Source organism: Anolis sagrei, chromosome 5 (assembly GCF_037176765.1).
Source record: "Anolis sagrei isolate rAnoSag1 chromosome 5, rAnoSag1.mat, whole genome shotgun sequence".
NCBI lineage: Eukaryota > Metazoa > Chordata > Lepidosauria > Squamata > Dactyloidae > Anolis > Anolis sagrei.
Genome location: NC_090025.1, coordinates 45,735,191 through 45,750,353, shown reverse-complemented (window position 1 = coordinate 45,750,353; position 15,163 = coordinate 45,735,191).

Below are 15,163 nucleotides of genomic sequence, written 5' to 3'. Positions count from 1 at the left end.
TGGCTAATCACTGCAAATAACAAAAACATCTGAATAAGATTATAACAAAATTGAAAATTTTCCCTAAATCTTATGGGAAGTTTTAAAGTAACAAACATGTTGGCTAGTGCAGTACAAGGGAATCTTAGCAAAGCTCCAGCTATTTTTCTCTTAAATGTAAAGTGCTCTAGTCTAAACAATTTAGACAAAATATCAACCCCAAAACCTCTGTTGACGTATCCATGGATCAGTGTAAGTATTGTACATTAACTCTTATAAAAAAAACTAATCACTCCTTCTCAGAGTAGTGGCAAAAGTTTAAAACTTAGTCCATCATTGGAGAACCAGAAAGATACACAACTGTATCATTTCTGGCCTTTTTGAATGCCTGAGTGGGAAAACGGCAGTTGTAGCTCGGGACTATTGGCTTCCTGAGGCACCACTAGTTCCTTCTGTCTGTAGAATAACCCTCAATTTATCCATGGGTCATATAAACATCTGTAATATTGGCCCTAAACCTGCCCTTGACTTATACATGAGTATATATGATATATGTAATAATAAGTACATGCAAAGTAAGAGTTGTTTGTGGTGTTTTGCCAAGTTGATGGGCAATAATTGGTCCTGAATCAGTGCTTGGCCGCTGTGTCGGTCTGGATGAGGGCAAACAGATTGAAACTAAATCCAGACAAGACAGAGGTACTCCTGGTCAGTCAAAAGACCAAACAGGGAATAGGGTTACAGCTTGTGTTAGACAGGGTTACGCTCCCCCTGAAGACACAGGTTCGTAGTTTGGGAGTGATCTGGACTCGTCACTGAGCCTGGTCTTGGCGGTAGCCAGGAGAGATTTTGCACAATTAGAACTTGTGCGCCAGCTGCGCCCATTCCTTGAGAAATCTGACTTGGCCACAGTGGACCATGCTCTTGTTACATCCCGAACAGGCTACTGCAATGCACTCTACATGGGGCTGCCTTTGAAGACTGCCTGGAAGCTTCAACTAGTCCAACGGTCGGCAGCCAGGTTGCTCACCAGAGCAACGTACAGGGAATACACAACTCCTTTGTTACGGCAACTCCACTGGCTACCGACCAGCTTCCGAACACAATTTAAAGTGCTGGTTTTAATCTTTAAAGCCCTAAACGGTTCTGGCCCAGACTACCCGTCCGAACATATCTCCTGAAATAAACCATCACAAAGTTTAAGATCTTCAGGAGAAGCCCTGCTCCCTATCCCACCACTATTGCAAACACGATTGATGGGGACAAGAGACAGGGCCTTCTCAGCAGTGGCCCCCCACCTATGGAACACCGTCTCTAGAGATATCAGATTGGCCACCTCCCTCTTGTATTTTAGAAGGAAAATCAAGAGCTGGTTATGGGACCGAGCGTTTGATCAGTGAGCAGCAAGTGGAAGAAGATCACACAACTTATGGCAATGAATTGACCCAGACGGGTTTTTGGATTTCGATTTTAATGGATGTGTCTTAATTAATTGTTTTAATTGTTGTTTTAATTTTTAATATTTTGATTGTACTATGGTTGTTTTTATTATGCTAGCATCATATGATTCTTTTGTTAGGCCGCCCTGAGTCCCCCTTTGGGGGGAGAAGGGCAGGTTATAAATATAGGAAATAAATAAATAAATAAATAAGGCCATCTTAGAATCTGTCCTTGGTGAGACCAGATACCTTGCAGCTGCTTGGCAAGCTGTTTCAGAATCAGGATTGCCACCACAATGAACAATGGAACATCATTCATTCATGATATATTGCCATGTGGGACTGTGCAGGTGACTGCCTCCAGCTGAACTGTAGAGCATCACTCATATGACTATGACTTACAATGCATCAGGGATGGCACATTCATTGCAGCAATGTGGCCAGGAGGTATTCTTGTTTTGGTTGACTGCCAAGTTGCCACCTGATATGTGGTTCCATGTGGTTCCTTGATATGTCATTAACCTTAGTTCCTATTCCTCTTTAGAAATACTGTTTTCCTCTATTGCTCCTTGCTCATGATTGTGCTTCTGAATGAAAGATAATTTTGAGAACACCAGCTGTTTAGGAGGTTTGCTGTTTGGGTACTTGTGTTGGATGTCATTACTTGCAATTTAATATTTATCTTTTGAAGATTGATAGTATATTTCATCACAAAAAAGTGTACTACTTGCTCGTTGTCTCTGTAATGTCTGTTGCTACAATTAATATAAGAGAAACCCACAAGCTGCTAAGAATCCAAAGGCAGTAGAGATGAAACTTATTTCTTCACAAACTTCAGCATAGCTTTGTAGATAAGGACTGCTAAACAAAGGAATCTTTGCTTATTAAATACTATATGTTGTTGTTTATTTGTTCAGTCGCTTCCAACTCTTTGTGACCTCATGGACCAGCTGATGCCAGAGTTCCCTGTACTAGTATACACTAGTATTTAGAGCACCATACATACTTGAGTATAAGCTTATCCGAATATAAGCCGAGCCACTTAATTTTACCACAAAAAACTGGAAAAACATATTGACTTGAGTATAAGCCAAGGGTGGAAAATGCAGCAGCTAAGGGTAAATTTCAGAGTAAAAATAGATATCAATAAAATTACATTAATTCAGGTATTAGTAGGTTAAATATTTTTGAATATTTATATAAATAAAGATAAGACTGTCCAACTCTTATTAAATCATTATTCTAACCTTCTTCAATGTAAATGTGCTTACGTATACTTCCAATAATCACCATAGTTTATTTTAGCTATACATTTTGTGAAAAATGCTGTGTGTATATGAATAAGGAAAAGTGGGAAAGACTTGCACCGAGAGAGGAAGACAGGAAGGTACATGCTGGAGGAGGAGGAGAGGAAGGAGAGCTGGATTGCTGTGCGCAGAGGTGAGGGTCCTGGCAGGAAGGCATGGGACTGAAAGAAGATCTTTTTTAGCCCCCTGCTTTCCTGCCAGGACCTTCACCCAAGTATCAGCCAAGGGGGACTTTTTCATCCTAAAGGGGCTGAAAAACTCAGCTTATACTCAAGTATATACAGTATATACTATAGTAGTATTTATAAATATTTTATAACTAGAGTAAAAGGAGATTTTGTTTAAAGAGACATTTACACCATAGTTTGTATTGCCTATATGGGTAGGGATAATGCTTTAGTTGTATAATGGTCTGATATCCCTCAATTCCTGACCAATAGAATAGCCACAAAACTCTCAGATATTTCTATCTAAAGAGGACACACTTCCAATATGGTTAAATTAATTTTAATAGAGATGTGTACTGAGAGTGTAATGTTATTTTAAAAAGTAAATTGTCCCTACTACAAATTACAATATTTTAATACAAAAAATTAAAGCAACTCATGCTTCTTCTTATTTGTTTATTTTTGAAAAATGGAATTGACAAGAAAATGACATAAAATTTGATAAATACTGTCAAAATAGCCTTCAAAGAAACCATCCAATTTGTCTATTTTAGCATAAATTGGGAAAAGGAATGAAGGAGTCAAGAAGACCTTTTGAGACCTTTTGCACTGGTCTATTTTAGCGTGAGCTTTTAATAATATCAACCCACCTCTCCACATGCACTTCCTGAGATGCACAAAAGAAGTACATCTACCTTATTAAGTGTATCTGCCTTGTTAAGAAACAACGTAGCATGTAGCTACGCAAGTGTACTTTCCTTTACTAAATTCTCTTGAAATCCTATTTGCTCTGATGCATGTTACTCATGCTCATGGCTTTCTTAACAAAAATCTATAACATTATGATGGGTCTCCCCTGTGCTTTTTTGTGAGTCATCGGAACAAGCTCTATATTGCCAATTTGCTTTGAAAGCCTCTCTCAATGTTGTACCAGATGTAACTAATGTTTTATTGATTTCCTAGGAAGTTCTAGGAAGTAAAAAAAACCAATCATGTTATGTTCATCCCATTTCTTCAAGCAATGAGAAGTTAGTTCCAAGGTTGCAGCACTCACCGAGATTGGGTTTTACTTTATCATTTATTAAAATATTGATATCCTACCCTATCTGCAAAGATTTTGGCATGACATACAACAAAATCAATTTAATCACTTTAACACAATTTCAAATTTAAAAAGGTAATTCAAACAATGTAAACCTGTTTTGCGGCACAAAAAAAACTGTGTGTTTATCACAGCAAAACGAAACTGTAAAGATTCTGAGTCAACTTATATTCTCCTTTTCAGGGTTTCCTGAAACTTAGAAAACCCATTTCCATCCCTAGCTTCCCATCCCTTCCCTCCAAGGAGATGGGATTTCCACCCAGAGAAGACAGATACCATATATACTTGTGTATAAGTCAAACGTATCATAAGCAAGGTCAAGTTTAGAGACCAAATGTATGGAATTTGCTATAACCTATGGATAAGTTAAAGAGAGATAAAAGCATCAATGCCACCTCAGGGGCCATCTGCCCCCTAGTTGCCACCATTCTCCCACCCAGGGATTCAAAAACACCAGAAGAAGCACTGTGATGGAGTGAAAAGAGAGGGGTCCATGCTGTTTTTAGTACTAAGCTCTTTCCTTTCATTACTTTACTCAGAAAAGATTATACAACCAAAAGGTTGGCAGTTTGAATCCCGGAAGCAGGGTGTGCTCCAGCTCTTAGGCCCAGCTTCTGCCAATCTAGCAGTTCAAAAATATACAAATGTAAGTACATTAATAGATAGCGCTTCTAGTGGAAGTTAATAGTGCTTTATGCAGTCATGCTGGCCACATGACGTTGGATGTATCTACAGACAACAGGGGTTCTTTGGATTAGAAATGGAGATGAGCATCATTCTCCAGAGTTGAACATGACTATCAGGGGAAACGTTCACACACACATATGAGAGTCAAGCTACAGTACTCACATTGACCCTTGTTTTTTAAGTTGACTGAAATGTCTAGACTTATAGGTGAGTGTATAATATACATAGCAAAGCCAGATTTCTGATTCAAGATGGGTATCCCCAATGATGAGCTGCAGAGAAATTGGAAGGGGGCCATTTTTCTATTATCCCCAAACAGTTCTCCAGCCTGTTCTTATCCCAGGACCAGTATGTGAACCCATGGCAGTACAGACCTCGACACTCAGCCATTGTATAAACCCAGGCATAATAGCACTTTGGATGTGGAATTCGACAGGAATGGTGATACGGCAGACATTGATGTTTTTATGGTTTAAATTAATGTTCTATTTATTGTTTTATTGTATTTGTTATATATAAGGGCATCAAATTGTTGCCAAGTGGAAGCCGTCCTGAGTCCCCCTTCAAGGACGGGGTAGAAATGCTAGAAACAAACAAACAAACAAACTAGGAGCAAACACACACACAAACACATGCAGAATGACAACCAAGGAGATACAGAAATATAAACAGAGAGAGAGATTAGAGGAAACCATACAGTACAGAGCATAGGTACAATAATATATACTGTTTTTTATAATTTCACAGTTGTATATTTCCAGTGTTTGCATAGAAAATTCCCCTTTCATGAAAAAAGAGCCAGATTACTCAAATTTTGATGGCGAGTTCTTTATGTTTCTATGTTTCCCTGTGGTTTTTTTTAATGCATTAGGTAGATTTTAGGGAGAACATAGAATTTGATACCCATATTAAGTTCCCTATAGCAACAGTATAATTATCTATATGCACATATGCAAGCAGGCACTTGACCTGCTAGTAACAAATAAGCTAGCCAGATAAAATGTTTCCCATGGGTTTCAGCAGTTAATTAGGGTTTGATATGGAGTCTAAAAACTAGCTGGAAAATATGTTTAAGACAGAAATAACTAATTCAGAGGGGGGAAACTAATTAAGAAACTGACCAATTTTGTATTGGTGTAATTTACTAACTTGGAGCTAACCATTTTACAAGGCAATATTATTCTTGACTGGAAAATGAACATCTTTTATCCCTTTATGAAATTAATATTCTCATTCCTTTGAAAGACACTGCATATTATTACCAGACATGATCCCCAGAAGAAAATGAGAATGGCAAAATTTAGATTCAAAATGTATCAACTAAAAAAAAGATGTGGCAGGAGAATGAGAGTTTCAGTCACATGGTGAAGTAAAAAAAGAAATGCATTAGTAATACCAAAAAAGAGAGTACTGGATTCAGTTGAAATTTACAAACATGAGAACTAGCCTTGAATTATTATTTTTATACACCTTGAAGTTTATATGCCTACAATGGTGGGCGTATAAACAAAGCCTACAATGCTTTGTTTCATGTGCATCATTGAATGCTTTGTTTCATGTGCATCATTGAAACAAAGCAGGAGCCAATAAAGATGAAAAGAAAATGACTTTCAGGTATTCTCTCCTGCAAAATACTAACTGTGTTGAGGGAAAGAGTGTCTGAAGAGATGTATTTATTTATTTATTTATTTATTTATTTATTTAAAGCATTTATATTCCGCCCTTCTCACCCCGAAGGGGATTCAGGGCAGAGCACAACATATAAACAGCAAACATTCAATACCAGGTTATAAATAGACTATAGACATGCATAAACATTAAAAAGAGCTTGTTGTAGGCACACACACTTAGAAACCTGTGCAGTATATAAAACATGAAGAAGGTTTTGTGTCTGCTCTCTCCTCTGTAGAAATAGAAATACCCAAACCCCATGTCATAATTAGCAGGATAAAGTAGAACACATTTTCCCCAGATATTCGGCCCAATACAAAGGGCATTGGGTTGCTATGAGTTTTCTGGGATGTATGGCCATGTTCCAGAAGCATTCTCCCCTGACGTTTCGCCCCCATTTGGACATTATTTCACAAGACAAATTGCATTTCAGCTGACCTACATATATCCCTCTGCCAATTTGCCTCCCCTCACCCATGACTCTTCCATCTCAAGTTTTTAAAAGGCAAAACCCATCTGTAAATCCCAAACCGGCAACATTTTCTATCACCTATCTTGGTACAATGGGTCCCTTCCAATTCAGTGCCGGTACCATGGCAGTAAAATTATGTCAAGTGGTGTGATCCTCCTAATCTCTCTGATCTTGCTATTTCCAATCTAGCTGTTTCCCTTTTATTATTTAGTTTATATTTTACTTCTTTTGTTTTTAACTACTGGAATTGTGGAATTGTGCAACTAAAAAAATAAAAGAAAATTAAAAACCAGTAGTAGTATCAGAAAGTAGGGTTACAATTGTGTACTGAAGTATAACTGTGAGACCATGGGTTGGCAAATCAGCACAACTACACTAATGAAGTGAGGATCAATGGTACTTAATGTTGTATGTATCTACCCTCAATCATTATCCAACTGTAATGAAATGAAGGGCCCCCCGGTGGCACAGTGGGTTAGAGCGCTGACCTGGTGAACTTGGTGATCGAAAGATTGCTGGTTCGAATCCGGGGAGCAGTGTGAGCTCCCACTGTCAGTCCCAGCTTCTCCCAACCTAGCAGTTCAAAAACATGCAAATGTGAGTAGATCAATAGGTACCGCTCCGGCGGGAAGGTAACAGCACTCCATGCAGTCATGCTAGCCACATGACCTTGGAGGTGTCTACAGACAACACTGACTCTTCAGCTTAGAAATGGAGATGAGCACCAACCCACAGAATCAGATACAACTAGATTTAATGTCAGGGGAAAACCTTTACCTTTACTAATGGAATAGTAGTGGGCAGTGGTGAGACATAGGACCCTTCCACCCAGCCATATCACCCAGAGTATCAAGGCAGAAAATTCCACAATATCTGCTTTGAACTGAGTTATCTGAGTCCACACTGCCATATATTCCAGTTCAAAGCAGATAATGTGGGATTTTATTCAGCTGTGTGGAAGGGACCTGAGTTGAAAGGAATGAAACAGCATATCCTCCTCCTCATGTCTTTGTAGTTCAGTGATTGCAGGGGATTAATATGAAACTTATATAGGGTTGCCAAATTTCAAGTCATAAACCCTCTTCTCTAGTCTGCAAAGAAAGAACAAAAAGCTTAGGACAGGAGAACTTTCTTGAAATCTGTTTGTGTGACAATTTCACAGAGTGTGCCTTTCAAATACACAGCATTATGTTGTGCATTTGAAAGGCATACTCTGTGATTGTCTATGCTTAATGTTGACACATAATGACATCTCCAGGACTGTTTGACATTACATGGGGACACCCTGGGACTCAGGGTTTGACTGTGGAATTCAGAACCTTGGATAGTCTGGACCTAGCAACCCTATATTCATATGGTCCACAAAAAGCCCTCTTCCAATCAGCCTTCTAACCACAGCATTCAGCAGCAGGTTCCAACTCTTTACAATGAGTATCAGTCATAAATTATAAAACCATTTAAAGCTTTATCCTAGTAGCGTCCCACTTTTAGATGGAAATAGTGTTGAATGCTCAAATGCAGTCTTGCAGAACTCCTCGTTGGATAACAGTTTGCAGTACTCGCTGTACGTACATAATACAATTTGCTTCTGTACTGAGGGACTGCAGATGTAAACCCTTATAAATTGCAAAGTTTATAAAATTATTTTTGAAAAAGAATTTGATCTCAGTGGGATTTGGTGGCTTCCAGATCAGTGGGTTAATGGATATGGTCTGGATTTTAGTCTGTGTTGCAAAAGCACTATCTCTCCAGTAGTGCCATTTGTTGATGTGACATAAAAAAATGTTTAAAATGTAACTGGTTAATGCTGACCTTCCATTACACCATCGATAATGGCACAAAATATTGAAAAGAGGTTCTAAAATACCTTACAATACAAAGTTGTTGAAGTTTTTGAATTGTACACAGTGTTCTATTCAAGATTTTCCATGTCGATAGGCATGAGAACTGTGCTGAAGACATAGGGCGTTCCCTAGTATAGATGGCCCTGAGTTAGTCAAACATACATACTCTTTATATATGACCACAGCTCCTGGGCAGGCCACTTGGCTATTTTTTCTGATATGTGGCTGTGCTCAGACATTGAACTCTACCTTTGAACAGTTTGAACTATCTTTCTTCCTGTTGTCCTTTCACTATCACTGTAGTGTTGTAACTGTTCTTTTTAAAGAGGCCCTTGGCCTTCAGAGGCTGGATTTTATTGCTTGCTCATCTGCCATAAGTATATGCAAACTTTCTTCAAATTTGTGGAATTTTAGGCATTGCTTTTATTATAGTTTATGGAGTTTTTTATTGTTGCTACTTTAATTCATTTTACTGCAAGCTTATTTGCCCTTGTTTTTATGCATTTTTTAGTGTATTGTTGTAAACTGTTTCACTGTATCGGAAAGGCAAAGTATAAATCTTTTTAACTCTTTTCTTTAAAATCCCTGTAAAGCGTTGGGCTTAGGCAGGTGGATTTTGAAGTCCTTGTTAGCATCCCAGTCAAGCATTAATATGAGGTGTGTATGTTTTTGGGTTTGGTGGTGAAACTTGTTGGAACATGCAAGGAATCAGTTAATGTGAGTGTCAACTGTAAAATAAGATGCATGAAGCTGAATGGTTGGGCGATGCCCGGGGAGCTGGCTAAGGTTAGGACTTTAGATACTGTTACATTTTTGTTCAGGCTTTTGCTATGCAGGTTCACAGACAGTTTGAAGAGAGAAGCAGAGAGAGGCCGATTTGCTTCTTGGCTGCTAAAAGAAAGTTTCTCATATGGACAAAGAAATACCATTTTAAATCTCTCTAAAAGGACATTAAGTGAGTTGACGCAACTGATTACACTGTACATATGTTGTTTTGAATGAAAAAGAGTAAACTACTTGTTCTTTACTGTTCACCTGCGTGGCATAATTTCTTTATCTGGCAAGGCAGTGTGTGGGCTGATCAAATGTGAAATACGTGTGGTTTTTATTTTACATTATGCCAAAAAAACTTGTAGAGCTGTGCTTTTTCAAAATGCCAGGATAGTTGTGAGCCATGTTAATCTGTTCTTTCCTTTTCTTTCTGTTTTCCTCTTCACTGTAAGACAGTGGTTCTCCTCGTGTGGGTCCCCAGGTGTTTTGGCCTACAACTCCCAGAAACCCCAGCCAGTTTACCAGCTGTTAGGATTTCTGGGAGTTGAAGGCCAAAACATCTGGGACCCACAAGTTGTGAACCACTGCTGTAAGTGATTCTGGGGGTAACTGTTTAGCTTGCCTGTTGTACATACAAAAGCATACAAAGTAACAATAAGATTCCCTAGAATTTGTCTGTAGGGATTGAAAAAATATTTGTCTCATAGGAGTCCTGATCCAGACACATTCTGTCTGTGACTATTTGTTTGCTTCGAACTGTTTTTGCCAAGTTTTTACAGAAAATCCAGACTTTTAGGCATGTGGCCATCCCTCTAGGCATCATCAGTTCACTGTCTAGTTACTGGTGAACTGAAATGGTTGGTGGGGAATAATCATGAAGTGGTCCTTTCCTGGGATGAAATGTATTTTAAATAAAGTTTGCATGCGTAAATAATTGAATATCAATATACTAGTATTAGTGCATTTCTCCTTATTAGAACGTATGTATGTTATGTATTGGCATGCATCATGAGGGAGAGGGGAATGAAGCAGTCATGCCTGTGAGGCCAAAAATAATACAATGGATTGGAAATGTGGGCCATTCCTAACAGCAAGATGAGTTCACCATGGGGAATGCCTGACTTGGCCACAGTGGTCCACGCCTTAGTTATATCTAGAATTGATTATTGCAATGCACTCTACATGGAGCTACCTTTGAAGAGGCTCAGAAAATGCAATTGGTGTGACATTCGGCAGCCAGGCCACTGGCTGTGGCTAGCTATAGGGAGCATACCAGGCCCTATTGAAGCAGCTCCACTGGTAGCTGACAAGTTTCTGATCCCAATTCAAAGTACCTACGAAACCCTACACGGTTCAGGTCCTGCCTATCTTCGTGACCACATGTCCCCATGAACCTGCGTGGGCTCTAAGATCTGCCAGGGAGGCCCTCCTCTCAGTCCCACCTCCGCCTCAAGTGTGGTTGGTCGGGTCAAGGGAAAGGGCCTTCTCGGTGGTGGTCCACCAGCTTTGGAATGCTGCTCTCCCCAGGGAAATTAGATGAGTCCCTACTCTGCAATGTTTTCAGGAGCTGAAAATACGGCTTTTTGAGCAGGCCTTCAACAATGCCTAAGACATCAGTGGCCCAAAAAAACTGATACTGGCACTTTATGTCACTTGGAATTTAGTATTGTGCATTTTAATTGCTATCACTGTTTTTAATGGTCACTTGGTATTTAATACTGTCCATTTTAAATTGTCATCACTGTGTTTTTGTTGAATATCTTACTTAAATTGAGTTGGGTTTTACTTTTGTAAGTGTTGCTTATATTTTGATTTTGTGTGGTTACTAATGTTGATATATTTGACTTGTATTTTATGTGTTACTAGCCATGTGTTGCTATGGCCATCTGTGTATATGTGTTTTGTGTATGTATATATTTGTGTATATGTGTATATGTGCATTTGTGTATATATATGTGGTTTTACGCGTGCGTTGTAATGTAATTTTTGTTTTTTGGCTTTTTAACTTTCTTCTGCTGTATTTTTCAGTGTTTTTATGAGTGATAGTCACTTGTTTGCCTCAGAGTTGTATTGCGTCCAAATTTGGTATAAATTCGTCCAGTGGTTTTTGAGCTATGTTAATCCCACAAATGAACATTACATTTTTATTTATATAAATAGCACTAAGATGTGCTGTTTTGTAAGCCGCCCTGAGTCCCTTTGGGAAATGGTGGTGAAATATAAATAAAGTTGTTGTTGATGTTGTTGTTGTTGTTGTTATCTTTATGACCAATTATGTTGATCTTGCTCTGATGTTTTTGATATGTGGACCTGGCACTTTTACCTGTTCCACTAGTCAAAATTAGAGACAGGTTGGGAAAGTTAGAAAACAAGGATTTACTGGATTCAATGTGCAAATAAGGATTCACATGGTGCCCTGCAGAAAGCCAGAAAATCCTCAAAGGTATTGACTTATTTATCCCTTGATTTATACAGGTAGGCATTCTTCCAAAGGCATTTCCTTAATAGGGCATGTTTCCCTATTAATCAATGATTCCCATCTGCCTCATCCAACATCAGATGAAGTTATGGAAACTATAGTCCATGGCTTGAAGAACAAAGTTCCCCATCATTGAGCTATAGAGAGTACATTGCTATCACATTGGCTAGAATTTAACGAAGACAGAAATTATGTTCAGAGACAATGTTAGGCTCGCTTCCATTAATTGATTTCAGTGGGCTTAATTTTACCTGTTTGAGGTTGTGGTCAGGAATAGTAAAAGGTTCATTAAAACAGAAAATGTGAGGAATATATTTTGTCCAGTGAGATAGATCTGGCCAGCTCTAACTCTGAGTAATAATTCAGGAATAACACACATTATTATCCCCTGAACCTTAGACTCACAACACACTGACTCACTTTACAAAATATTTTGTGGGTGTTAAGTTCAGAAAAACATATATAACCAGGATTGCAGTGAAAAGAAAGAAGCTGCTGTTATTTAAAACCCCTTCAATGGGAGAATAAATCTGTCATTTGTCTCCATTGTCCAACTTGCACCCACCCTCCTTTAAAATATGGTAACATTTTTAAAGAAATGTAAAATGTAACATCTTGCAGCGGTCTCCCTGCATAAATGTGACTCCGAGAATGCATCAATTTTCAGGGGAAAGTATGGTTGTTATAAGAACCTTGCTGAATACATTAATACTCTGTGTGAAAAAAAATGTGCAAATTCATTGGTGCTTTGATTTAACAGATGTACAAAAGGCCAAGAAAGTTGGTAAATCAACTGTCAATGAGCAGAAGTTGTTACTTGAGGCAAAAATTCCCTAGTACAGTAACAAAAATTGTTCAGATATTAAAATGGTCTTTTATAAAACACACAGTGCATAGAGAGCTGGCGTGATGTGGTGGTTTGGGCAATGGACTACAACTCTGGTGACCTGGGTTCAATTCCCTGCTTTGCATGGAAACCCACTGGGTGATATTGGGTGAGTCACATACTCTCAGGCCTGGAAAATCCCATGATAGATTGCTTTATGGCCACCATAAGTTGTAGATGACTTGAAGACATACAAGTAGAAGAAAATGACTTGCAGTCACCATATTCCCTAGGCTCTTGCCTCATGTATCTTACACATTTGGTGAAAATATTGGATAGTACAATTCACCATAAAGTATTTTCAGAGATTAGATTGCCAGTTAACAAATTAAAGGATGTTCTAGAGCTCAAAGCATGGAAGGAAGATGTTTGGCAGGCATTGCTTCCTCTGCATTGTAGTCCAAGCATCATAGTGCAGGGCTGGAAATAATTGGGCCTGTCAGATTTAATTATTTATTTCGGTCATTTATATCCTGTCCTATCTTGACCTCTGCAGAGGGACTCAGGGCAGCTAACAACCAGCACACCATGGTGCCCACAACTAAAAGCATAAATATACAATTTAATTAAAAACAATATAAAAAAGTATAAAAACATTCAGTCAATCACCAATTTAAGTCATAATCCTAAAAGCAGTCCATCAAGTCCACTAAAGCCATTGCTTTGCCAGCAGGTCAGCCGAGTCTGCAAAGGCCTGATCCCATAGCCAGGATTTCACTTGTTTCCGAAAGGTCAGGAGAGATTGAGCAGATCTATTTTTGCTTGGGAGGGAGTTCCACACTGAGGGGCCACCATAGAAAAGGCCCTGTCTCTAGTCCCCACCAGACATTATTGTGATGATGGGGGGGGGGGGGCAACGAGCAGGGCCTCCCTGGATGATCTTAGAGTCCTAGGTGGATTGTAGTGGGAGATGTTGCTGGATGGCAGACCCTATCATCTAGTGGTGAAGAATGTAGGGAACTACAAATCAACATCATCTGGAGAGCTTCTCCTCTTCTAGATCCAATTCTTCCCTTTAGTAATCTGCCTATGAAAGCATGGAGATGCAGAATCTCAGAGGGCAAAGAACTAGTGCTACCAAAGATGGGCTGAACAGTAGTTGCCTCCATTGCCAACTATTGCCCAACTCTGCAGGCATCAATCATAAACCTTATTAACACGGAGTAAATATGAGCTTCCCAAATGAATGTGCAACCAACACCAGAAAAGGTTTTCCCCTGACATTAAGTCCAGTCGTGTTTTTTAAATACATTAAAACTTCATGTTTTTTAAAATACATTAAAACAGTACTCTTCGTTCGCTTTTGATATAACAAATAAATATCAGAAAACACAGTATTTTCTGTTGGTCATGGGGGTCCTGTGTAGGAAGGTTAGCCCAATTCTATCGTTAGTGGGGTTCAGAATGTTCTTTGATTGTAGGTGAATTATAAATCCCAGCAACGACCACTCCCAAATGTCAAGGTCTATTTTCCCCAAACTCCACCAGTGAACATGTTTTGGGCATATTGAGTATCTGTGCCAACTTTGATCGAGATCCATCATTGTTTGAGTCCACAGTCCATTCCCCCCACTCTCCTGGCGTGTCATTTCTACACGCCGTTAGAGCCAGACGAGGCTTGTAATGGAGGCCATGTAAGTTTTTATTACTAAGGGGTCTAGGGGCTTGGAGGGAGAAAGGTAGGGCCTCCAGATGTTCTCTTGGGCTAGTCCCAAGAGAACGTCTGGACACCCATCCCAGAAAGCACGTTTCCGGGGTGGGTGTGGACAGGCCCCCAGGAAAATCCACGTTTTTTAAACATGGATTCTCCTTGGATAAAGGCCTGCCTGGATCCAGCCTTAATCACGTAAATTTGAATCTTTAATTCATGCATTCTGATCACTGTTTATTCATAACAATATGGATTTCCTATTTGTTTGCTCTAAGTATTTGTTTGTTCTAGGTTTTTTTTTTCTTGCTCTGACACTATCACACCATAATGCCTGCATATTCTAGTTATTTTCTGAAAATACATTGTTTCAGAGTATTCCTGTATTTGCACCTAAATCTTCTTAGCTTGCACACATCTGATTAACAGATTTTCATTTCTGTCACCCTTGTTTCTTCGCTAAATATTATGACAGAGCCAAAAACCCTGTGAAAAATATAGAGGAAAAGTAGTGGCTGGCACCTGTTAATGCCATACGTAGAAGTAAGTACAACATTTCCCCTTATGTCTTTTTTTATCATTCTGGAGAAATGAGTTCACTACCTAACAAGCACAGCAAGCCCACTCCCCTTAAAACTAAACTTCTTCCTTCAGGTCATTTAGCGGCCAGTGGAGAGTGGGAGGCATTGGAGAAACATCTCACTATATGTC